Source organism: Callithrix jacchus, chromosome 8, assembly GCF_049354715.1.
Source record: "Callithrix jacchus isolate 240 chromosome 8, calJac240_pri, whole genome shotgun sequence".
Classification (NCBI taxonomy): Eukaryota; Metazoa; Chordata; class Mammalia; order Primates; family Cebidae; genus Callithrix; species Callithrix jacchus.
In genome coordinates, this window is record NC_133509.1 from 102,477,447 (window position 1) to 102,504,457 (window position 27,011).

The window sequence follows — 27,011 nt, forward strand, 5'->3', positions numbered from 1 at the left end:
GAAGTTTATTAGCTTAAACTGCCCCCAGCAGATTCAAGGCAAACACTGCAAGCGCCTGGGCTCCAGGCTCAGCACCAGACACTCCTCCCACCCTGGCCACCAGGGCCTCTCTCCTGCAACCTGACCCCTCCTCTCTGCATCTGGTTTGCTCAGGTCTGATTAATCCAGCCACAAGAGTCTGGGATGGTCCTGGACAATCCACATGTTGGGGGTTAGGACTTAGGGCTTCTTGCCTGAATGTGCACACACTTGTGACTCTGAGAGGGGATATAATTTTAGAATCTAGCTTCATTCTCATTCAGCTTCAAATTACATTCTCACCTTCACCCTGTAGTGAGTACATCTGTTCTCAAGGGTGGTCAGAACCTCATGGAAGGCAGACAATGTAGGACATTTGATTCAGCATTTTGAGAGCAGAGAACAAGTGTACATGCAGAAAAACAAAATATGTGCAAAACCTTTCTATGCACAATTCTACTTATCATCTATTCATCTCGTTTTATTATTTTACCATTACTATGGTTAAGGCCCTTCCTGTGAACATCAGTAACTGGCTACAAGCAAATACAAATCTTACTTTATAATGTACTTAAAAAAAAAAAAAATCAAATAAAGACAAGTCTTGCTATGTTGACCAGGCTGGTCTCAAACTCTTGGCCAGTCCTCCCACCTCAGCCTCTCAAAGTGCTAGGATTACAGGCGTGAGCCACTGTGCCTGGCCAGCCATGTACACATTTTTAATAATATCCCTAAGACTTGGCTGGTGCCGTGGCTCATGCCTGTAATCCCAGCACTTTGGAAGGCCAAGGCAGGTGGATCACCTGAGGTCAGGAGTTCGAGACCAGCCTGACCAACATGGAGAAACCCCATCTCTGCTAAAAATGCAAAATTAGCCAGTGTGGTGGCTCATGCCTGTAATCCCAGCTACTCGGGAGGCTGAGGCAGGAGAATCTCTTGAACCAAGGAGGCAGAGGTTGTGGTGAGCTGAGATTGCGCCACTGCACTCCAGCCTGGGCAACAAGAGGGAAACTCAGTCTCAAAAAAAAAAAAAACCCTAAGACGATTTAATGGAGATTCCAACATTTTTTGCTTTAATATGAAAGTGCTAAAGCTTCTCTGAAAACCCCCTGGATAGAGGAACATCTGAGTATGCCCAAGGACAGCACTCAGGCCCAGCATGGCCCTCCGGGACAGCCCAGCCACTCAGAAGCTGAGAACAGTATGTGGCTGGGGGTGGGAGCTGGCACTCCCTCATGGATGACCAGGCAGGATGGACCAAAGGTGCTGGCCTGTGCTAATGCCCACGCCCACCTTCCTCCCTCCCCTCTGACCCGCAGGCTCTCTGAATAGAAGCCACTTGAGCCTTTGCTCAAGCTGACAACTTGTGAAGCAGGCAGGCAGCCGAGGAGAAGTGAAAGGGCAGGAGTAACGGACCTGAAACTCACTGCGTGCACATGTGCTTTCTGGGGGTGCCTCCCCGGGACTCCCCTCGGAGCCTCTGCACTGAGAACATCACAGTGGGCTGCTGTGCTCAGACTTGCCTCCCCCTCCCCAGCTCCTCCAAAGGGGACCCTCCAATTCTCCTGGACCTGTCCATCTTCCCCACTTCTCTCAGCCTGCTGGTTGGCGGACAGGGGTCACTTTGGCACGTACCTATCACCTTGAGGAAAGGGCTTTAGCAGGGCATGTCCGAACCCTCCGGGCCTCCCTCTCCACCAGCACAACCGGGACCCTGTGCCTGTGGGGAGTTCAATCCCACCTTTGGGCACTTCCCCGACCCTGGCCCCTCAGCCACATCCACGGCACAAGTCAGAACTAAAACAGAAACAGAAACCAAAGACCACATCCTGCCAGCACAGCCTGCCGGTTACTGCAGCCAGCTCTGGAAGCCCACTGCCACTGCTGCAGTGCAGCCCTGGCAGATGAAGCCCCAGCGCTAAGAACAGGTTCCTACTGGGGGCAGCGTTCCACTAGACACCTCTGGCTTCCTGGTCTACAGGCTTTTTCCCAGGGAAAACTTAGTTGCAAGGAGGACAAAATGATGGTGCTGCAGGGGTCGCACCTCTTCCTCCAAATGTGTAAGCTGTCCTCAGGCCTCACTGACACTTCCTATTCCCCAAGAGTAGATCCCAGGGGACAGAGAACATGAGGCTCCTTTGTGGACAGCAGGACCTGAACCAGAGATTCTTGCAGCATATGAATGAATGATGAGCCTTTATAGCAACAAACATATGGATAGAACTTACATCATCTCCTGATTTTTCAGGACTCCTGTGGGGCATGGAGGGCAGAAATGGTCACCTCTCTTTTAGAAATGAAAACATAGAGGGTTCAGGACATTAAGAGATTTGGCCAAATCCGAACATTTGATTCAAATCCCAGTCCTCAGCCTCCAGAATCACCCTATTCCCATACAGTGTGCCTTCGAACTGCTTCCCACCCAAATCTCATCCTTAATGCACATGTCTGCACACAAGGGTCTTCAAGTCAGTGTAATCTGCTTAGTCCACTCCAAGTAAGCTGCTTATTCTGCAAACTTACAGCTGAGTTTGCCCATGTAGCTTCTCGTCAATATGCCTGAGACACTGCTGGGAGAGTGAAGATGCAGAGTCTATTGCCCTATTTCAAGCCCTGTCACCACTCCTGCCCTCCTCTGCAGCCACCACTCTGACTCCTTCTTCCAGACTTGCTCCTGCCTCACTCCTTTGCGATGTCATTTCACAGCTTCCAGGTCATTCCATCATTGATGTTCCCAGCAGGCTCTGACCATCCTTCAACTGAAACATGTCGTCCCATCTTAAAATTCCTTTTCTGTGTCTGTTTCCTCCACCACACAATGAATTCCTTGAGATCATAGAATTTCTGCTGATGGATGGACAGGCAAGGTGGAGAAGGGCCCAGCTACATTTAAATTCTTGGGCAACTGAGACATCCAGTGTTATTAATCAAACATAGCAATGTCTTGTGTTGTTCTCTAATTTCTAAGCCACCATCACAGATGGGCTGTCTCCCACAAAGCACCATACATGTTGGTTTACTACAGGCAAGGCTGTCTCTGCAGGTGAAGGAAGCAAGGAGGGTGCCCACTCTCCTCTCTCCCATCTCCAGGAGCCATTGCACAACCAGAGTGTGAAGAAAGACAGAGTGGGTGGCCTGGGTCTGGACAATACAGAAGACATGTCCAACATCACGCAAGGAAGGCTGGGGCAGGAACAGAGCATTCCAGGCATAAGGGGAAACATTACAGGCTCCTACGTGGGCAAGGGGCCAAGTGCAGGTTCAGGTCAGAGAATAACAACGCCTGTTCTTTCTACAATGTGCTGGCACTCTCAAAAGCCACATCAGTTTTTGTGCATGCAGGATTCACTTCCCAAAGAGGCTACTGGCAGGAAATTCCCTTTACATCATTTTCTCTTCTTTCCTATGACTATTTAAGGTAAGCTGGACTTGCAGGATTGAGTCTCTGCCTCTCTGACCGGAACCTAAAAACCAGATCTCTCGCCCCCACCCCTGCATCATCTCCTTGGACTGGAACCTGAGATTGGAGCCAGAAAGCACCCAGGCAAACACTACCTCTGTTTTTTTACCCCCACTCTCCTTTTCCTTATCCCTCCCCAAATCTCCCTGTAAAGGAAAAAATGTTTTTTCCTTCTGCTGTCACACTCAAAGTAGAACACTTCTGTGACCAGATATGGGGTGGGCGTGGAGGGGGTTCCCCACACCAAACAGCTCTCCAGTGGAAACCAACTGGGTCTACTAGAGTTCATTTCAACTCTGATGGAATCTATCCCAAGATAGCAACAGATCCTACATTTTGAGAGCTCACTCCCACAAGACTGCCCCCACTTCAGATACCAGTCACAAGTAGGTAGATTGTCACCTGTACTTCTGACCAACTGGCTACAAACGAGGGTTCCCATGACCCTCTTCTTGGATTCTATTAATTTACTGGATGGGTCACAGAACCCAGGGAAACACTTACCTTTACTTGCTTATTATAAAGGGTGCAGATGAACAGCCAGATGCAGAGATGGATAGGGTGATGTGTTTGGGGGCACGCACCAGCACCTCCACATGTTTAGTCACCCAGAAATTCATCAAATCTTGTTCAAGAGCTTTTACATAGCTTGATCTCCACCCTCCCACACTTTTCCTGGAGGTTGGAGGGTGGGGCAAAATGTTCTAATCCTCTAAGCATTTGGTCTTTCTGGGGACTTGCTCCATCCTGATGTGTCTAGTCTCTCCCCCACCTGCCACTTCCCAAGTAACTTCATTAGCATAAACTCAGATGTTATCAGAGGGGCTTATTATGAATAACAAAAGACATTCCTATCACTCAGGAAATTTCAAGGCTTTTAGGAGCTCTATGACAGGGACCTGGGACAAAGATCAAATACATTTCTTATTACTCCACAGTCTCCGACCCAGGTCCCCACAAAGTAGAGAAGATGCCCAAAGGCCCACTGGGAGCCCCTGGTTACTCAAAGCCCCCTGTTCTTCCCATGTGACTCAGAACAACCACTTTTACTTATGCTGGAGTAAGAAAAGCCCTCAGCACAAATGGATCTGGCAACTTCCTACACCAAGGAGGGGCCAAGCTCAACTACAGATGCAATCAGTATTCCACATCCCCCAAGGGGAAAGCCTGTGTCTGTCCAGCTCCCCGGGGAGGAAGAAGAGGCCCAGGCCTTGGGGGCCTGCCTGGCATGGGAAAGGTGGGTGGAGATGGGAGACAGGCCCCAGCCTCACTGGGCCTTGTCCTTCCCCTCTGTGCCCCTCATTCTGGGCTTGGAAGCTCCACTGCCCCACCTGCCCGACATCTCTCCCCACTGTCTTCTGTCTCACTTGGAGGCCACCCATCCTGTCCGTCTCCTCCCTTACTTCATCCTCCCTATCTAGCCCGCTCTATCTCACATGCCCCTCCCAAAGTCCCCCTCTGAGCAAACCCTGACCACCCAACTCCACCACCTTGGACGGTAGTCTCTGGTCCCATGCCCCTTTCTTTCCATTCCCACCCCTGGCACTCAGTAGCTGCTGCTCACTGCCTGAAAGGCTGGACAGCTGCTGGGCTCTCTAATTAGCTGCCTGGCTGCTGTCCCAGAGCGAGGCGTGTGTTACTGTAAAGAACTGCCTCACCTCGCCTTCATCAATAATCCCCTATGCAGATCCCATCAGGCAGTGGCTGAGGGGCCCTAGAATACTCAGCACATGAGACCAGCAAGCCTTATTCTGTCTGCCAAAAAAGAGAGGCAGCAGCCCCGCAGTCTCACAGCCTCACAGCCTCGCTGGCAAAGTGACCAGGATTTTATCTGTATTCTCCCCATTACTGCCCATGTCCTTAGGGTGTCCTGGAGGTTAATCCACCACACTGCATCTTCAGAAGTGACAGGGACCCAGCCCCTTTGTTGCCTCACCAGGGAGGCAGAAAGAAGCCCAGCAGGGCTTTCAGAAGACAAGCCTAGACTCCTGTGGTGTGACACCAGGACTCTGCTTTTCACAGCCTGTACAGCCAGGCTACCCAGAGATTTCTAAATAACCAGGGAATTTAGTCCAAGAAGTCCTGTGGTAACTGGTTTGTTTATTCAAGGTGTTGTATTCCAGCCATCAACAAATATTTATTGAGACCCAGTGAAGACCAGGCACTATACCATGTGTGAACAAGACAATGTTCCTGCCCCCTTGGAGCTCACAGGCAGGTAGAAAATCGGCAATAACTAAGCAGCCCCATACATACTTTAATTTCTAATATAAAGGCCAGGTAGGGGAAAGAAAGAAACCGAATGCCGGAGGGTGAGTCTTAAATGTTAAGGAGGTAGCATTTGTGCATAGGTCAGAAAGATGAGAAGAAATCATGCAAAGAACTTTGGAAAAGCATTCCAGGCAGAGAGGACAGTTAGCGAAGAGATCCTCAAGTAGAAGAAAGCTAGACAAGTTTGAGAAACAGCAAGGCCAGAGTAGTTGGGGTCAGTGTGCTTTGGATGCAGTCAATACCCTGCCTGTTGGGGTGAGCATCGGACCCCAGCCTGGCCAATCACAGCACCACATTCCCCTGGCTCTGTGATTGGTTCAGGGATGGATACATGCTCCAATCAGAGCCAATCCTGGGACTCTTGTCGGAATGATCACAAAAGAAGCATCCTTTTTTTTTCTTTGGACTTGGAGCTGTAAGGAGGTCAGCCTGAAATTGATTGGGTACGGCCAGGGACAGTGGCTCACACATGTAATAAAATTATTTATTTATTAAAAATAAATACGTTTTTAAAAATTGAAGAACGAGAGTTGTTCTGGGGAATCTGTGACAGTTGCTATCTGCTCTCCATCTGAACAAATCGGGACTGTCCCTTTCTTTAAGTAACAGCCCCAGGAAAGGCCAGCATGCACTCAGCTGGACACTGACCCCAGCCACACCTGGCACCTCCACCATGAGCCTTAAACCCAACAACCCCTCTCTTCACTCAGCTTCTTGCTGGACAGCTCCGTCTACTGAGAAAGCACCCAGCCTTGCTGATGCTCAAAATACGGCTCCAAACAGCATTTAGGCAAGAGTAATTAAAGGGAATGTTATCTCAGTCAGTCTCTCATTAGCCACGTAATTAGACTGCTGAAAATAATTAACATTCCTTTTGACAACGAATACAGAGGACCCATTACATTCATTAGGACAGCCTCAAACTGGCCTAGGAAAGGCCAAGAAGATAATTTAGAAATAAGACCCAAAGAGGTTATGCAGCTTTCTCAAGGTCACAGTGCTGGTAAGGGCAGGACTAGGATTTGAAGCCAGGCAGTGTGCCTGTGGGTTCTGTGCTCTATCAGAGAAGCAGCTGTGGGGGCTACAAGGTTTCAGTCAGCAAATCCAGGCACAGGAAGGGTCCTGAATTGGTGGTTATTAAAGTTGCAGCAGCCAGGCCAGTCGGCCCCACCCCTGCCCACCATGCTTATATCAGATGGGATGTACCTGCTGGGCACTGGCAAGAGCTGGTCTAGGTATCCCCTGCCTCTCAACCCCAGTGTCGAGATCACAACAGCACAGAATCAGTGTTCACAGATAGGTGATTTGAAGAATTCAAGATCCAACAAGAGGAACACAGAAACAAGGCTCACCCAACATTTGACAAGAACCAAGGCCACCAAAGAAGCACTGAAATTAAAAACAGAAGTGGCCAGATGCAGTGACTCACACCTGTAATCCCAGAGCTTTAAGAGGCCGAGGCAGGAGGATTGCTTGAAGCCAGGAGTTTGAGACCAGTCTGGGCAACGTAGTGAGACTTTGTCTTTACATAAAAATTTTAAAATTAAATAAGGCAAATGAGGCAAAATGTTAATCACAGGTGAATCTGAGTAAAGTGTATATGAGTATTTTGTACTGTTCCGGCCGGCAACTTTTCTGTACATTTGAAATTATTTCTAAACAAAATTTTGGAGGAAAAAATATCAGGACCCTCTTATTAGGACAGGGGGTGGGGCCCAGGTGGAACAGACATGGAGGCAAATCCAGGGAGAACCACACTGGTCATCAGAGGTCTCCACTGGGCACAAAAATTCCAGATCTGGGATTTTCACCTGCCAAATCCCTCCCGGAAACCTTTCCTTTTCCAATTGGCTCTCCTTTTCCTTGCTTCTCCATTGATTTACTCCCTCCTCCTCCCAAGATCAGCAATCTTGCAGAAAGCCTCCACCCTAATGCCAGAAGACAGGATTAAACTTTGGAATCTATTTGTATATGTAGTTAATATTTCCTTGGAGATGTTTTGACACCTGTTTTGTCCACAAGCCCACAATAATGAGTCAGATTACACTTGTTAAACCACAGCCTTCTGGATTTTTTTTTTTTTTTTTTTCAGACAGAGTTTCCCTCTTGTTACCCAAGCTGGAATGCAATGGCACGATCTCGGCTCACTGCAACCTCCACCCGCCAGGTTCAAGCCATTCCCACCTGAGTAGCTGGGATTACAGGCATGTACCACCACGCCCAGCTAATTTTGTATTTTTAGTAGAGATGGGGTTTCACCATGTTGGTCAGGCTGGTCTCGAACTCCTGACCTCGTGATCCACCTACCTTGGTCTCCCAAAGTATTACAGGTGCGAGCCACCACACCCAGCTGTTTCACTGACTTATTAATTCAGGAGTCTTTAACTTAAGCGACACCTTTCATGTTCATCTCAGCATTCATTCGCACTTTCATTAAACATTTACTCAGCATCTATTTTGTGTCAATAGGTACATTCAAAGACCACAGAGTCAAAGACCCCAGCCCAGGACCAAAAGAAGCTGACATTCCATATGGTCCTGAATGACCCATCTGCATACTACACACATGCTTAGGGCACCGGCCACCATGGGGCACCGAAATTATTTTAAATAAGAGAAAATGAGAGAAAATAAAAAAGAAGCAATTTGGCTTCAGCACACATATAAATTCTCTAGTTTCTGAAAACACAGTTTTATATTATAATTTAGAATTATATTATTATTAATTACTTATGGGACCCTAATATCATCAGTGCTGAGGGCCTCTAACTCAGTCCTGTTTGGATCAGGGGTTCCAATCCTAAATGCTAACAAGGGTCAAGTAGCCACCACAAGTTAGTGAAGGTTATTAAGAAACGCAATACACCAGCCTGGCCAACATGGCGAAAACCCATCTCTACTAAAAATAAAAAAATTAGCTGGGCATGGTGGCCCATGCCTGCAATCCCAACTACTCAGGAGGCTGAGGCAGGAGAATCACTTGAACCCAGGAGGCGGAGGTTGCAGTGAGCTGAGATCACGCCATTGTACTCCAGCCTGAGTGACAGAGCGAGACCCTGTTTCCAAAAAAGAAAAGAAAAGAAATGTGACACAAATTAGTGAAGTCTATTGAGAAGCTGAGACTGACAGGACTCGGTGAATGATTTCATGTGAGAGAGATTGAGAGGGAGGAGTTGAGGATGACACCCAGATTTTTTTTTTTTGAGACAAGGTCTCACACACTGTCACCTTTTCCACAGTGTGGCATAATCTCGGCTCACTGCAACCTCCTGGGTTCAAGCAATTCTCCTGCCTCAGCCTCCCGAGTAGCTAAAATTACCGCATGCACCACCACAACCGGGGGGCTAATTTTTGTACTTTTAGTAGAGACAGGGTTTCACTATGTTGGCCAGGCTGGTGTCGAGCTCCTGAACTCAAGTGATCCACCTGCCTCAGCCTCCCAAAGTACTGGGATTACAGGGGTGAGCCACCGTGCCTGGCCTGACACTCAGACTTCTGACTTGCACAGTGGCACCCAAGAGAAAAGATACAAGAAGAGGCATGAATCTGGGGAACTGCAATGGGCTGCCTTTCATAGGCTCCAAGGTTTGAGGTGCTCCAGAACATGTAGGAACAGCCAGTTTGGGATCCCAGCTGGATGGAGCACTGCAGAGGAGGAGCACACTGTGGAGAAGGTGCATGGGGTGACATCTGGGGCTGGCGGAGGACAAGGTGCTTTGAAGGGGCCAGATAGGCAGGAGGACACCCAGGGAAGTGGAGACAGGAGAGCACTGGAAGCCATAGTTAACTGCAGCGGCGAGCTGGACAGGGACAGAGAAGACTTAAGTGGCACAGAGCTCACTGAAGACCATGTGAGATGGAAGAGTGTGGGTTGGGTGCAGTGGCTCTGGCCTGTAATCTCAGCCCTTTGGCAGGCTGAGGTGAGAGGATGGCTTGAGCTCAGGAGTTTGAGACCAGCCTGGATAACATAGCAAGACCCTGTCTCTACAAAAAATTTAAAAGGTAGTCAGGCATGGTGGCACAGGCCTGTGGTCCCAGCGATTTGGGAGGATCCCTTGAGCCCAGGAGGTTGTGGTTGCAGTGACTGTGATCATGCCACTGCACTCCACCCTGAGCAACAGAGTGAGACCCTGTCTAGAAAAAATAATTTTTTTTTTAAGAATAAAAACAAATGCTTCCTTTAGGCCAGGCACGGTGGCACATGCCTGTAATCCCAGCACTGTGGGAGGCTGAGGTAGATCACAAACTCAGGAGTTCAAGACCAGCTTGGGTAATATAGTGACACCCCAACTCTACAAAAAGATGGAGGAGAACTGTGAAGGGAGCTAACTCAGATAGCATGTGCGATGACTCTCGAGAAATCAGTTTGTGAAGAAAAGGAGACAGAAAAGCTGCTGGAAGAGAAGCAAAGGTGAGAGAGGTGTCCTCCCTCTTCCTCCTTTCTTCCTATTCTCTTCCTTTCCTCCATATGTATTTTTTTCTTTTTGAGACAGAGTTTCATTCTTGCTGCCCAGGCTGGTGTGCAATGGTGCAATCTCAGCTCACTACAACCTCTACCTCCTGGGTTCAAGTGATTCTCCTGCCTCACTGTAATCCCCGAGTAGCCAGGATTACAGGTGCCCACCACCATGCCTGGCTAATTTTTTATTTTTAGTAGAGATAGGGTTTCACCATGTTGGCCAGGCTGGTCTTGAACTCCTCCTGACTTCAGGTGATCTACCCACCTTGGCCTCCCAAAATGCTGGGATTCTGGGATTACAGGCATGAACCACTCTTTCTTTTTCTTTCTTTCTTTCTTTTTTTCTTTCTACCTTCCTTCCTTCCTCTCTCTTTCTTTTTCTTTCTACCTTCCTTCCTTCCTCTCTCTTTCTTTCTTTTCCCTCCCTTCCTCCCTCTCTCCCTTCCTTCCTGCATGAAGCACTCTTTCTTTCTTTCTTTCGTTTTTTCCCTCCCTTCCTGCCTCCCTCCCTCCCTTCCTTCCTGCCTTCTGTCTCTCTTTCAAGATAAGAGAGACCTAAGGATGTTTAAATGCTAAGGAGAAATCACAGCTAGGGAGAGCTTGTAGGTGGGGTATATGCTGAGGGAACACATGAATACCCTGGGTTGTCTGGGGTCATGGGAGGGCAGCATAGTGAGCATCTGTCCCAAAGTCAGGCCAGATGCATGTGACATTGTCATCCCTTTACAGAGAGGAGACCCAGGCATGTGGACTTAAGTGTAACCTGCCTAAGGTCATATAAATACTGAGACATTGTAGCCCAGGCTGAAAATGCAGGTATCCCAGTCCTGGGCCCTCCTTCCAGTACTGCGATGAGGAAGAGCTGAGGGGCAGCTCTGTCAGCACCTCATGTGCTGGACAGGAATGCCACAGGTACTCACAAGTGGAGACCTGGAATGCAGTTCCCACACGGCCAACAAAAGAACTCTCCCACATGACTTCGGAACATTCTACTGGACATCACAGAGGAAAAATGTCCATTTATAATGATCTGTACTGAGATCCTAACTCCCTTTCTAAAATAAGCACAGGGGATTTTTGCAGGATTTTAACACATGCTGAGTTGTCTAGGAATACCATTTGGCATGCAAATGGTGGGGATACTGTACTTTGTGTTCTCTGGAACTTTACCAGAGTTGGTTCATCATTTTGGAAAGTCGTGTCAACCCCAGCAGCACCTCCCCTGGTATTTGAGTCATCCACACAATACACCTGTATCTTTTGGTTATTTGTGGATGTTACATTCTTGATGAGTCTATGTAAAGGTTCAAGCATCTGACTGCATCCTTCTGCCTTCTGTATGGTTGTGCCCAAGCAATCACGTATTAGAATACATAATGATGTATTGCTGGGGCTCAGAAACCAATACGTCAAGGTCTCTCTGACCTTCTCTCCACTACCCATCAACTCTCCCAAAGGAAGATGAAGTTCTCTGAAGTTCCTTTATCTGCCTAAGATCCAGACCCACCAAAGAGAACAACTGCTTGTTCTTCTCCTCTGTAAGACCAAGAATGTAACCACACCTGAAAACCACACCTGAACAGACCCTTTACAAGTTAATCTCTGTTCCCGATCCATTCATTCTCCCTAACCTTTTATTACCCATCAACAGAATTCCTCTTTGCCCCTCTCCCATACCTGGCTTGCCAAGTCGTTCTATAAGTTTCTGAGCCACAATCGGGAGTGGGCAATCACTCTGTGATTCTCCCTGTGCAGACATGGATAGAATTTATATACTTTTTCTCCAATTAATCTGCCTTTTGTGAGTTGATTTTTCAGCAAACCTTCAGAAGGCAAAGGGGAGACTTTGCTTTGACCCCTACAGTATTATAACTAACTTTTCCTTTGTTTCTTTCTCCTTTAGAGTATGACTGAGGCATTACACAGGCCAAGTGCGGTGGCTCATGCTGTAATCCCAGCACTTTGGGAGGCCACAGCGGGCAGATCACAAGGTCAGGAGTACGAAACCAACCTGACCAACATGGAGAAACCCTGCCTCTACTAAAAATACAAGTAGCTGGGCGTGGTGGCAGGTGCCTACCACCCCAGCTACCCCAGAGGCTAAAGCAGGAAAATCACTTGAACCCGGGAGGCAGAAGTTGCTGTGAGCCAAGATCATACCATTGCACTCCAGCCTGGGCAACAAGAACAAAAACTCTCTCTCTAAAAAAAAACACTTATATTTACAAATATTTATTCAACAAAAGACAGGGCTACCATTTCAGATAATGTGCCCTAAAAGCAAGGGAAACTGCATTGCCGAGAGAAAGACGAAGGGGTGAGCAGAATTAGGGTGGTTTCAAGTGATCAATCTCCAGAATAAAGGCAATGGGTTTTTTTGCTGTTGGTTTTTCTTTTTTTGAGACAGAATCTCCCTCTGTCACCCAGGCTGGAGTATAGTGGCACAATCTTGGCTCACTGCAACCTCCACCTCCTGGGTTCAAGCGATTCTCCTGTCTCAGTCTCTCAAGTAGCTAGGATTGCAGCTGCACCACCATGCTCAGTGAAATCTTTTTGTATTTTTAGTAGAGATGGGGCTTCACCATGTTGGCCAGGCTGGTCTTGAACTCCTGACCTCAGGTGATCCGTCCACCTCAGCCTCCCAAAGTGCTGGGATTACAGGCATGAACCACTGAGCCCAGCCAAGGTAATGGTTTTGTTTATTATTTAATTTTAGAGGCAGGGTCTTGCTCTGTTGCCCAGGCTGGAGTTTGGTGGTGTGATCATAGATCATTGTAAACTCGAACTCCTGAGTTCAAGCAATCATCCTGCCTTAGCCTCCCAAGTAGCTAGGACTACAGGCACATGCCACCATACCCATGTAATTTCTTAATTTTTTTGTAGATATGGGGTCCTGCTATGTTGCTCAAGCTGGTCTCAAACTCCTGGCCTCAAGTGATCCTCCTGCCGTGGCCTCCCAAAACACAGGGATTATAGGCATGGGCCACTGTGCCTGACTAATGGTCTTTTATTGGTATCACCTGGGTACACAGACAATGTAGTCAACCTACGGAGCTTAAGAAAACTATTCAGTTTGGCACCTTCGAGAAATTTCATTTCCCTGATTAATTCAAATTACACTATGTCTCAGCATTTTCCAGTGTAATGACAATAGGTAAAAGATCACAAGTTATCTGTAGGGGCCAGAGAAATGATAAATGTTTCAATGTCTGGAGGCAACGATGTGTTTAGATGAAGTCAAATAAATAGTTGCCAGGCTTGGTCTGTGAAATATCTTCCTTAATGGACGAGAAGATGAGTAAACAGTACGTAAGAGGATGCTTAAGTGTATTTATGGAAAATACTATATCGTGAGGAAGCATGGACAGGAACAGGGGTAGAGAAGCGATGATCCCAGAAGGCCTCCAATAGGTTAAAAAGGCAGTGCCAGAAATACTTATGGCTCAGACTCTGAGAAGGGCTGGTTATTTAATGGTGGGGGAAAGGCAGCCTCAATTCCCACAGGCATGACCATCACTGCTAAACAGGGACAAAGGGTGAAAAACAGATACGTCTTTCAATTGAGGGGATAGCTGATTCACGTGTCCTCCAGCATCTGAGGACACCTCGGGGCTGGGGAGTAAGGAGAGGAGTGGTCTCCTGGCCAGTGGAAGGTCCAGAAACAGAACTTTTTCGGCCTGGCTCTTCCATTGACACTTGTAACTCCCGGTCACAGCTCCTCTACAGCCTCGTCAAAAAAAGTGAATAGGGTACAGTGTCTCTGCCTGTAGTCCCAGCTACTAATGTGGGAGGATCCCTTGAGCTATGATCACACCACTGCACTCCAGCCTGGGCAATAGAGTGAGACCCTGTCTCCTAAAAATAAATAAATAACAATAGGCCATGCGTGGTGGCTCACACCTGTAATCCCAGCACTTTGGGAGGTCTAGGCAGGCAGATCACCTGAGGTCAGGAGTTCGAGACCAGCCTGGCCAACATGGCAAAACCCTGTCTCTACTAAAAATACAAAAATTAGCTGGGCATGGTGGCGGGTGCCTGTAATCCCAGTTACTTGGGAGGCTGAGGGAGGAAAATCACTTGAATCCGGGAGGTGGAGGTTGCAGTGAGCCAAGATCATGCCATTGCACTCCAGTGTGACAGAGAGAGACAGTCTCAAAAAAAAAAAAGAGAAAAAAAGACAACAGATAGGACCCAAACTTTTATTATAAACTTGTGCTGACAAGGGAATTGCAAAGTCCTTGCTGGTGATCACCCAGAGGTGATTTCTTTCTTTTCCTTCTTTCTTTATTTCTTTCTTTCTTTTCTTCTCTCTCTCTTTCTTTCTTTTCTTTCTTTTTTTTTTTTTTTGAGACGGAGTTTCACTCTTGTTGTCCAGGCTGTAGTATAATGGCATGATCTCAGCTCACTGCAACCTCCACATCCTGGGTTCAAGCAATTCTCCTGCTTCAGCCTCCTGAGTAGCTGGGACTACAGGCATGCGCCACCACACCCAGCTAATTTTATATTTTTAGTAGAGACGGGGGTTTCTCTACGTTGGTCAGGCTGGTCTCAAAATCCCAACCTCAGGTGATCTGCCTGCCCGCCTTGGGCTCCCAAAGTGCTGGGATTACAGGTGTAAGCCATCACGCCCAGCCCCAGAAGGTGATTTCTAAAGGTCAGTCAAGGCCAGAGCAGAGTGATCACAGGGTGTATTTCCCAGCAGCCAACCAACTAACCTTATTAAATACCTTCTGTGTGTAAAACCTTGTGCAGAGTCCTGAAATGTATTAGCATTTACAAAACAAAATTCCAGCCTTCGAGAGCTTAAAAATTAGTGGAGACAATACAGTAAACAAAACAACCATAGAATATTAAAATCATCTGGACCCACATTTTAAAGATGAAACCAATATTCAGAGAAGTTGAGAGCCTTGCATAAGTTAGCAGACAAGTAGATAACGGTAAGCTAACAAGCAGATAGTGGCAGTGCATGCAGCAATCAGGATCTGTGTTTGCCAACTGTGATTGATTCACTGTCCTTTGCATAAAAGCACATAAGAATTTCAACCTGGTGATAAAATAGGAAAAGGAGTTAAAAGATCCCAGCAGAAGTGGTTTTGGTTAATCACACTTTTACAGCAGAGATGGGCTCTGGCTTCTTAAAGGACTACAATTTGGGTAGGCAGCAAAGCAGATGAGGGCCCTTCAGGCATCGGAACAACTGAAGCAGGGGTAGGTGCGTGTATGCCAGATTAGTTATGAAAGTGGATTAGGCTCTGGGAAAGGGCATAGAAGGCATTCCTGGGGGCGCCGCAGAGGTACATTTGGAAAAGTGTGTAAAAGCAATGGAGAGCTTGAATGCTGGGGCAAAAGACCTCCAATTACCTCCAAAGGCCACATTTCCCATCCCTGCCTGCCACCTTCATGACTCGGCATGGCTGCCCACTGCCCTGCAGGAAACGACAGAGGGTAGTAGTTTAAAAGTTCATACTCTGGAGTCAGATTCTTTCCATTCAAATTCCAGCTTTGACACCAACTGTGTGACTTGGACATGCTGCTTCGCCTTTCTGCCTCAGCTTACTTATGTTTTTATTTTTATTTTTTGAGACAGGGTCTTACTCTATCACCCAGGCTGGAGTGCACTGGTGCGATCTTGGCTCACTGCAGCCTCTGCTTCCCGGGTTCAAGCGATTCTCCCGCTTCAGCCTCCTGAATAGCTGGCATTACAGACGCCTGTAACCATGCTGGCTAACTTTTGTATTTTTAGTGGAGATGGGGTTTCACCATGTTGGCCAGGTTGGTCTTGAACTCCTGACCTCAAGTAATCTGCTTGCCTTGGCCTCCCAAAGTGCTGGGATTGCAGGCGTGAGCCACTGTACCTGGCCTCAGTTTACTTATTTCTAAAATAGAGAAAATACAAGTACCTTCCTTATGAAGATTAAGTGAGAACGCATGTTTACTGTACCACAAATAGCAAATTGTATAAGCCCTCAATACATGACAGTTGTTGTCACTAACCTTTTTATTTAAGTCAGATTTTTTGTTCTCTAGTGGATTCCAAAATAAAGAAAAAAAAAAAGTCAGTTTTTTTATGGTTAAATATGTATTATAGCCTTATTCTAAGCAATAGTATCCACAAAATCATAGGCTTATTGTGACAATTATGGTTTTGATCAAACACATATAACAAGATGTTAAATCAAAAAGTCTTATAAGGCATCAAGATACAACAGTTTAAATGCTCCTAAGTGTGATGCCAGAGAAGGATGCACATTTTCAAAAGAGGTGTGCAAGGGCCCTTCCCTCAAGCTAAGGGTAAAGAGGGTGAGAATGGGCAGAGACTGGGGAAGAAACTTGTGGAGGAATTTTGGGGTTGCTGTTAGTGTGCTGTGGTATCTCACCCTATCCCCATAAAGCATTGTCCCTCCTGTCTAGCTGATGAGAGGGGGAGTCAACAAGACCACTCAGGAAACTTGATGTCTGTCCCCTGCAACTGGGAGGATATGGCAGACTAGCATCTGACCACCTCTTGAGACATCCAAACGGTGGGACACAGGTTGGCCATCTGCTGTTGAAGGAGCCAAGGGAGACTGCTGAGCTGGGGTCAGCCTACCTTCCCAGGTTCACTGCGCCCGGAGATGTGTGATTGTTTCGTTGGACTAATGTGGGCCACATGCACTAATACAGGCCGGCATGAGGTCAGAGTGGGTCTTCTCTGAGACAGCCTCTCAGGCAGACTGAAGGACCTTAACTGAAAGAGGCTAGAGGTGAACCACTGGATTTCAGGGGCTGAGGAAGGAGCAATGATCTAGAATAGAGGATAATTTGCTCTTTTTTTTTTTTTTTAAGATGGAGTCTTGCTCTGTCACCCAGGCTAGAATGCAGTGGTGCGATCTCAGTTTACTGCGATCTCTGCATCTCAGGTTCAAGTGATTCTCCTGCCTCAGTCTTCTGGGATCACAGGTGCCTGCCACCACACCTGGCTAATTTTGTATTTTTAGTAGAGATGAGGTTTCATCATGTTGGCCAGGCTGGTCTCGAATTACTGACCTCAGCCTTGGCCTCCCAAAGTGCTGGGATTACAGGTGTGAGCCACCTCACCCAGCTGATAATTTGCTCTTTTCAAGACAATAGAAGGGAGACATCCCAGCAATTGGGAGGGTAGGGAGGGTTCTCTCAGAATCCGATAAAAACATGGTCCAGGAAGCTGGAAGCCAGCAGACAATGTACCCAATGAGTACTTTCCTGCCTCTCTCAGTCCAGTGACAAAGGAGTGGATGTGTTTTTATTTTATTTTTAAATTTTTGCCATGGGACTCTGCTTCATAGAGAATGTATTATGTTATGTAGTTGAGACAATGCTGTAAGACTTAAAGTGATCACAGAACCTTCTCCTATGAACAACCAGAAAAGTTACAGGGCCTGAGTTTTCACCCCAGACCAGGGAAAGAACCAATTCCACTGGATAAACATGAAGAGACGGTGGGAGGCAAAATTAAATTGCTTAATGCATACATTCCTGAGTCATGTTTCTTTACACTCATTAGAAACATAGCTATTTAAATGAAATGTTTGTCCTTGTCCCAGCTAAAATCATCTCTCATCCCCCCAGTGGTGTGGTATGGTACCCACCATTAGAAATAATGGGGGTAGAGCAATAAGAGGTGAGGAGAATGTAAGATAGGCAGGGATGGAAAATATTGGTTTGGTGGGTTCAATTGGAACTCATTTGTTCCTCAACCTTGAATATGATGAACTGAAAATAGAAGATGTACCTAGGAATGAAAGAATCCATGAGTCCTGAGAAAATGGCTTTGTTCAAAGGGAACTGAAGATAGCCCAATTCCATGGAGAAAGAAGATATGCTGAGTTCCTGGGCTGAGTATATGGTTTTGCCTTGCCCTTTCAGGTAGTTAGGGCAACAGAGGAGGTATATGTTCACTAACTCTGAGTTGCCCAGAAAGCATCAGCTAAATTAGCCAGGTGTGATGTGCACCTATAGTCCTAGCTACTCAGGAGGCTGAAATGGGAGGATCACTTGAACCCAGGAGTTCGAGGCTGCAGTGAGCTATGATTGTGCCACTATACTCCAGCCTGGGTGACAGAACAACATGCTGTCACTTAAAAAAAAAAAAAGATACATAAATAAAAAGAAAACATCAACCAGAGACCCCAAGTTCTGGAAACCTGAGTGGCAGAGGAGCAGGGATAGGGGGAAGAATCCTGGACTAAAGCAAGCCCTGGAGTCCCCAGGGTCTCAGTCTGTTGCCCAAGCTAGAGTGTGGTGATGGAGTCACAGCTCACTGTAGCCTTGACCTCCTGGGCTTAAGCGATCCTCTCATCTCAGCCTCCCGAGGAACTGGGAGTACAAACATGAGCTACCATGCCCAGCTAATTTTGTGTAGAGACAAGGTTTCATATGTCGCCCAGGCTGGTCTTGAACTGGCAAGTGATTCTCCTATTTTGGTCTCCCAAAGTGCTAGGATTACAGTCATGAGCCACCCTACCTGGCTTAGTTTATGTTTTAAGACAAGATATAAGGGTTGCTCCCATGTCATAGAAATGGTGAGTACAAGGGTGTATAGACACCGCCTCTCAGCTGCCCCACTGAAGCCATTAAAGAAGCAATGACCAGACCTAGTCCCCTTTCTTGAGAAGGGACTTCATCCATCTCTGACTTTGTCCCTTTGTCCTCGATTTGGCTTCTTTCCCCTTCAACACCATCTTTCCCCTCCCAGCTCTGACTTCTAACAGTTCCAGACCAGCTAAGTTATTTCCTCAGAATGGCTAGACTGGAGTGCAATGATGCGATCTTGGCTCACTGCAACCTCTGCCTCCCAGGTTCAAGCCATTCTCCTGTCTCAGCCTCCCAAGTGGGTGTGACTACAGGTGCCCATCACCATGATTTTTGTATTTTTAGTAGAGATGGGGTTTCTCCATGTTGGCCAGGCTGGTCTCGAACTCCTGACCTCAGGTGATCTGCCCGCCTTGTCCTCCCTGAGTGCTGGTATTACAGGTGTGAGCCACCATGTCTGGCCTAGAACCATAAATTCTACTGGATCATCTGGTATTACTACCAGAAGGGATGTTAAAAAATATCTTGTCCAAATGATAAGAAAACTAAAGGCCAAAAAACTCATATCACGTGCCCAGAGTCACTGAGATGCAAGGAGAACCCAAGTCTCCTGACCCCTTGCACACTGATCCATCATACAACATCATGCTAGCTCTCCAACAGGGGTCAGCTCACCTTCCTTGGGCCACCACCTCAACCCTCATTCCTCTTCCCTGAATACTTCAAAATGGTGGAAGAGGCCAGGTGTGGTGGTGCACCTGTAGTCCCAGCTACTTGGAAGGCTGAGGCTGGAGGATCCCTTGAACCCAGGAGATCGAGGCTTCATTGAGTTAGGATTGTGCCACTGCACTCCAGCCTGGGTGACAGAGCAAAACCTTGTCTCAAAAAAAAAGGCAGAAGAGAGTTAACTTGCTTGGAACAAACAAGAATGGATCCCAGTCCACTAGCTGGTCACCTTTGAATGGAGAAATCAGTAGCCATAAATACTTTCTCAGAAGAACAGGATAATCTAACGATTGCTGCACTTTGCTCAGTGTACCTGGGACCCCAGAGTCATAATCAGGTCTCCACAGCCGAATTATAATGATGAGCAGGACAAGGTTCAGAAACTAGATTGGAGGATGCGGATTGGGGTCAAGAATCTGCAAAGATAAGCTGCTATGACTAGTGGCAGTAAAGTAACAGAAAGAAAAATGTTACCCAAACAGACCGTTAAGCAAGAGGTAAATTTTGGTATCAAAATGCAGTGGGGTTTATGAGATATATTTCTATGCCAAGTAGAAAGCACGTTCCCCTTACAGTAACTTCCAGACCATCTGGTCTACTTCCCCACTGCAGGGTACAGACCTCTCCTTACTGAACATTCATTGGCAAAATGTTTTTCAAATAAGAATCTGTACTTCTGTCTCCTTTTAACTAGTTGTTTAATCCACATCAACTCCCCCCCTTTTTTTTTTTGAGATGGAGTTTCGCTCTCGTTGTCCAGGCTAGCGGGCCATGGCGCGATCTTGGCTCAGAGCAACCTCTGCCTCCCGGGTTCAAGTGATTCTCCTGCCTCAGCCTCCCAAGTAGCTGGGACTATAGGCATGTACCACCATGCCCAGCTAATTTTTATATTTTTAGTAGAGACAAGGGTTTCACATGTTGGTCACTCTGGTCTTGAACTCCTGACCTCAGGTGATCTACCCACCTTGGCCTCCCAAAGTGCTGGGATTACAGTGTGAGCCACTGTGTCTGGCCAATTCTCCTTTTTATATGTTAACCTATACTGCCTCCACTTTTGCCCTCTCCCCAACATTTGTTCTATCATCTGATCCAAGCTTATAGAACACAATAGATTCAGACTAACTGGGCGATGTGGCTCATCCCTGTAATCCCAGCACTTTGGGGGGCTGAGGCAGGAGGCTTGCTTGAGGCCAGGAGTTTGAGACCAGCCTGTGCAACAGAGTGAGTTATAGACTCCATCTCCACACAGACCATTTAAAAAGTAGCCAGGTATAGTGGCACATGCCTGTAGTCCTAGGGAGGCTGAGGCAGGAGGATCACTTGAACCGAGGAGCTTGAGGCTGCAGTGAGCTATGATTGTGCCACTGCACTAAAGCCTGGGTGACAGAGAAAGAACCCATCTTTAAAAAAAAAAAAAAAGAATCACATAGATCTCAGTTCAAATCCCAGTTTAGACACTTACTAGCTGTATGATATGTGTAATCACTTTATCTTGCAAGCCTCAGTGTTTCTAACTGTGAGATGGGGATAATTAATAACGATCCTATTGCTGTGAGAAAAGAACATATGTAAATGCTTAGCCTAATAAATGGTGGCTGTCATTGTTATTGCCATGATCACTGAAGCCAGCTGAAGCTCTATATGTGGAATTAAGTCTCAAAGGGCTGAAATGGGCTCTCCAAGGTCACACAAGTGAGTGAGTCAGGGAGAGATCCCAGATTTCCTGATTCCTGAAGCCTTTGCTCACACACAAACGAATCACTGCCCAATGACCTAGAAATCCGGGTATCTGATCACATCTAAGTACCACAGCTGGTGATTTAATAAGTACTCACCATGTGTTAGAAACTGAACAGGCGATATGAAAGCTTCACAGCATCTACAGGTCAGTATAAGAAGGTCATCTCATTGCTTATGCCAACCCAAAAAAAAAGACAAAAATCTGGAACCACTTCTTGTGTTTACCAGTGGTAATGGTACTTCTTGTACATATTTGTTCTAAGAAAGTAGATGAAAGTAAGACCAATGCTCTGGCTGCCTCATTCCTGGCTTTGAAAAGGCCTTTTTGATTAGGAGCAAGGGGGAGGAAGATCCTAAGGACTTAGGGACTAAAATGGGGTTTGGCCAAGGACAGTCGTGAAAAAGGAGATGGGGGTTGTCAGTAGGCTAAAAACAAGTCCCTGTGGGTGCTCTGAAGATGGCAGTTATTGTCAGCAAGGTGGGTTTCTCGCTGTACCAGGGCCTGTCCATCCACTGACTGTGCAAGCAATGAAACCACGGAGCCCCAGGAAGCATATTTTATCTTGAAGCATGAATCACCCCTCAGAAGTCTAGAAAAGAATCCTCTCTTTGTGGCCCTTCAATCTCATTGGCTGGCATCCCTAGCTCCTCAGGGCTCATGTCAAGGCCTTACTAAAACTCAGGGTGAGTGACCTTTCTGATGGAAACAGATCATTCCAGAAGCTCATGTGACAGGGGTGCCTCTTAATAACTGAAAGGAAACAATGAATGAATGGGCCAGCTAGATGGCATTTGTCATTCAAGTCTAAGTGCAAAAACATTCAGAAGTGGATAATCCAGTACGTTCTGAATGAGGGACTTTTGGAAAGCAAAGGAGTGGCAGAAAGTGGGCTCTCCCCTCATCTTTTCATGTGTATTAGCTCTCCCTACATTAATTGACAGGTGAAGTCTTATTTAAAAAACGAAAACTGCCATGCTTCTAAAATGGAGCAGCTGGAAGGAGCAATATGAGGACCCAAGACCTGTCCGTGTAGATGGCTTGCCCTCATGTCAAAGATGCTGTCTTTTCTACAATACCAGCCACATTGGAAGCCAAGAATCCTGAAAAAAATACTAAAGTCCCTACTAGGGAGCCAGCAGAGTAAAGGATGGTGAAAAGCTGGATGTTCAAAAACGTGAATTGTCAATGACTTTGGTTGCTCCTCAAATTGCCAGACTGGATTGTGATCCAAAGGCAGGTGGAAGCACCAAAATCAGAGGAGGATGGAAAGTCACCCTTCAGAACCATCCTTTGAAGGAGCAGGGTGCCAGCATCGCTCTGTGACCTCAACTCCACTACATTTATACATAGGGGAACTGATGTTAAAATGAACATGAAGTACAGCCTCACAGGGCAGGAGAGCCAAAGTCCATACCTGCAGCCTGATGAATGTGAAAACGGGGAAAGAAGCAAATCCTCTTTCCTGTCCTGGAAATGTGATGGTTGACTTCACCTCAGTTCTATCTATGAATGGGTGTGTCAGGGGTGAAAACCACTGCCTTTTCCTTAAATCATAGCAGATGGGGCATTCCACAGCTCAAAGTCTGAGGCACATATACATCTTGAACCAAACACCCTGATACGTAAATTCTATGAGGGCATCTTCATCTTATAGCAAAAAAAATCTAACCTATAGATCTACTTGGGTACTTTATTTTAAATGCTCTCAAATCCCAGGAAAGGAAAACTTCCCAACACGTGCATTCTCAGTGTAACTCAGTTTCCCTAAGGGGAACCAAACCAAAAGTGCCCTCTCCTACCCCTTCCCTAGAAATCAGCTTACGCTTTAGTTTTCAAATACAAAGCCTCTGATTTCTGAGAAGTGATGTAGCATAAGCAGAAGAACTGGCCAATAGAGGCTGAATTTCCTCAGCTCAGAACATGAGAATCCTGTCTAATATTCCCTCCTTAGCCAGGTGTTGCCACAAAGGGAGCTAAGAGTTTGCCAGGTCAGAAATTATCCTCACCTTAAAAGGAATGTTCCTGCAATTAAAAATACACCCAAACCACCTTGTCTGTATATGGGAGATGGGGAGAAGAGGGAGGAGGAGAGCAAAAGGATACAAACTTGAAAACAGCCAGGCTCTGGGAGGGTTAGCTATCCCTTCCCTCCCCGCAAGGACATCCAGATCGGATATAGTTGCTGATAAGACCAAGCTACCTCACTCTACTGCCCTTACCCAGGTCTCTCCTTATGACATCAGAGTCTCCAACTTCATTGGAGACCCTCCTCAGAAACCGGACGGTGACAGTCACTAACATTATAGCTGCAAACTGTCTACCAGGAAAGAGCCAACCAGGAAGGAGCTCCAAGGCATCCCAGGAGGCAGATGGAAAAAAACACTTGCTGCCTAAGTGCTGCAGCAAGAGCTTTTCTGATAAAAACTACACTTTTAAAACAACACTGAGCTTTGTCTATCACAAAAGCTGTAACTTGGTCCTTTCCTGTAAAATGACACCTTTCCCTTTGGAAACAATATGTGAATCTGCTACAACCAAAATAAACACAGTACAATGCTCCCTAACTCATTTAATATCTTTCAATCAAGGACTTGAGGGTCTTAAATCACTTTATAAATGTCAAAATTCATGCCTCGCCTGATGCAGTGGCTCACACCTGTAATCCTAGCAGTTTGGGAGGCCAAGTACTGTCAAAGGTCAAGAGTTCGAGACCAGCCTTGCCAACATGGTGAAACCCCATCTCTACTAAAAATACAAAAATTAGCCAGGCATCGTGGCGGGTGCCTGTCATCCCAACTACTTGGAGGCTGAAGCAGGAGAATCCCTTGAACCCAGGAGGCTGAGGTTGCAGTGAGCTGAGATTGTGCCACTGCACTCCAGCCTGGGTGATAGAGACTTCGTCTAAACAAATAAAATTCATTCTTCGTGACTTCAAAACAGGAAGTTAGGGGAGTATCGAATTTCTTATCTTAAGGTCAGTACATTTGAGGAACATGCCATGGAAAAGTCCATTCTCTCACCACTGGAGGTCCCGAGGTCAGGCCTCCATATCATTACCCTCAGCTCTGAATAAATAGCTTGGGATAAACCAGTAAAGCTCCTCCAATGGGTACTTGAGCAATAATCAACCCTGCCTGCCCCGTTAGAGTGGGAAGGTCCATAGGAGGGGGCTTAGCTGTGCTTCTCTGGTCTAGCACCTGCAACTGACCTTAGCCACAAATTACAGGACTACAAATCTATAGCTCAGGGGACTCAGTTTTCTCCTTATTGGTCCTGGAACCTCCCTTGCTCCTACACCTATAAGTGGCCAAAGTCGACACTAAAGAAAGCCTGTTGTCTCCACCCAAAGCCTACGGCGATATCTCCCCAGTTGCCTGTATCTGTCTCCAAATACAAAGCTGAGGGATGGGGGCTAAGCATCATCTCAGCACACACCTGAGCAAGGCATCTCCAGAGCAAGGCGTCCTGGCAGGTACACCCTGGCCCAATCTACTTGTATCATTAGCTTATTCACACGATCAGGTGGGAGAGTCCTCCACTAGTCCAGGGCCTTCCAGTGCCTTCTGTCTCACAGGCAAGCAGATGTATTTGTCTTTCAAGTGGGGGGAAAAAATCTGAGCACCCGAAGGGCTGTCCTGCCACAGGATAGGAACTGGTGATCACATGTAAGCCAGTTCAGAGCTGGAGGCACCTTGTTCCTGGAGACACAAGGCCAAGGACTGGGGACCTGGAACCTGGCCCATTTGTTTTCTAGAGAGACACTGTACCACCCCCAGGGCAGGTTGCTTGACCCTCCCTTGGCCCCTCTTCCTGGTACAGCAGAAAGAAACCTAGGCCTCTCAATTACCAAGGCTGATAGCGACAGCAACAGCTCACTTGCTACTAGGGTGCTGAGAACACACGAGAATTGAGCAGAGCCCCCAAGGTTACACCAGCAGACAGCTCCCCCAGGTCCTGCTCTTTCCCTCCAGGGAGAGCCTTGAGCAGTACCAGAACACCCTGCTCTCCTGCCTCCAAGCTCTGAACCTAAGGCAGCCAAAACCCAGGGAAACCCTGGGGAAAGAAAGGAGACAGTAGGGGGAAGGAAGGGAAGGGGTCCATTTCTGACTGAGCATAGAAAGAGGGAAAGGAAGACACCCGGGAAAGAGGCCAATGTCTCCCTGCCCTTGCCAGGAACCGCGCTGTAACACTCCCCATCCCAGTCAGGCATCTCTAACGGAGGACCAGAGATCTGGGAGGGGAGGTGAAGAGTGGCAGCCCAAGGGGCTGGGCTGGGCCCCGGGACAAGGACCTGGGGAGAGGGGGACGCCGAGGTGTGCGGTCCACCATCACCCAGTTTTTCAAACAAGCACCCTGGGCAGAAGGCGGCGGGGTCATTTTGGCAGCGTTCCTTCCCCTTCAGGAAAGTCCTCAGACTCAAACTCAGGAGGGTCCGTGGTTCCCATTCCCAAGCCCTGGCGCCCCCCTCCACCCTCCCGAGGCGGCCTCCCGGGTGCTCTCCGCCCGGAGGAAAAGGGGGAGTCAACCTTCCGCTGCCCCTCGCCTTCCCCTGACACCCCTTTGTTTCAGGCGGGGAAAGTTGCCAACGCGCACCCTTTCCCCAACACGCCCCCCTGCGCGCCCATCCCCCGCAGGGAATCCAAGCCCGGGGGCACCATCTAATCTGCGGCTCGCTCTCGAATCGGGGCAGCCGCCTCGAAACCGAAAGCAAAGAGGAAGCGGGATCGGCCAGCGCCCCCAGTCCGGTAGCCCTGTCTTCCCCATCACCGCCCCCATCGCCCGCGCCCCCCGCGCTCCGGGCTCCCGGCCCCGAGCGGCCACCTCTCCTGGCGGCGGAAAGGCCTCTCTGCGGGCATCGGGGGCACCTACCGGTGCGGGGCCGGGGCCGCGGCCGCGGGCAGGGGCAGGGCAGGACCGGCAGCCTCCCGGGCGCAGGTGCGGCCAGGAGCGCAGTCTCCCGGGCTGGCTCCCGCTCCTCCTCCCGCGCCGGGACTCGGGGAGCTCTCCTGCGCCGCCTGCTCCCCGCCCCCACGCCCGGCGCTCGGGCTCCCCCCGCGCCGAGTTGCCGGCCGTGCCTCCCCCACGCCGCCTGGCCCTCCCGCGCCGCGCCTAGTCCCACATTGTGTGTTGGCGTCCGCCGCGGTGGCGCGGGGGCCGGGGGGTTGCAGCCCCCGCTGCCCGGGAGGAACGGAGCCCCCGGCGGCGGCGGCGGCGGCGGCGGCGGCACTCACCCATAGTACGGATGCGCTGCTAACTGCACATGCTCGCGTCTGACAGGCGCTCGCCCCGCCGCCCGGCTTAACTCCTTGCTCGCCCGCTCGCCCGACCGGCCAGCTGTCCCCGCCGACCCCACCGCCTCTAGCAGCTGGGGGTCGGCCCTGCCAAGGGCGCCCAGGAGCGCGCCCCCTGTCCGGGCCGCGACGCAGGTGGCTGCGGTGAAGGGATCTTTGGCCCTTTCTGTCCTAGCCAACCCGCCTGCCTGTGAGTGTCTGTCAGGCCGGAGCTTGTAGGAGTTGTGGGGACCAGGCGTGCAACATCAGCTGTGGCCCGGGCTACCTGAGGGCCACAGAGCCCGTGGTGTGGCAGACCCTCTATATGCCAGCGCTGTGGACCCAGCGGTCAGTTCATGGAAACAGCCATGTAAGGTCGTTTGTTTATCCCCATTTCCGAGCTGGAGAAACTGAGGCCTTGGGAAGTTAAGGAATTTGCCTAAGGCAAGGCTTGAACCTCTAAGGCTCACGATTTGCTTTATACCAAAAGATTACAGAGAATATGTTCTTTCA

General features: G+C 48.3%; 1 protein-coding gene across 1 annotated transcript in view; it reads right to left on the reverse strand.

Moving 5' to 3' along the window:
• Positions 1–27,011, reverse strand: part of TMEM229B (transmembrane protein 229B) — a 64,068-nt gene that overhangs the window by 16,110 nt on the left and 20,947 nt on the right. The gene's annotated exons all lie outside the window — the stretch shown is intronic.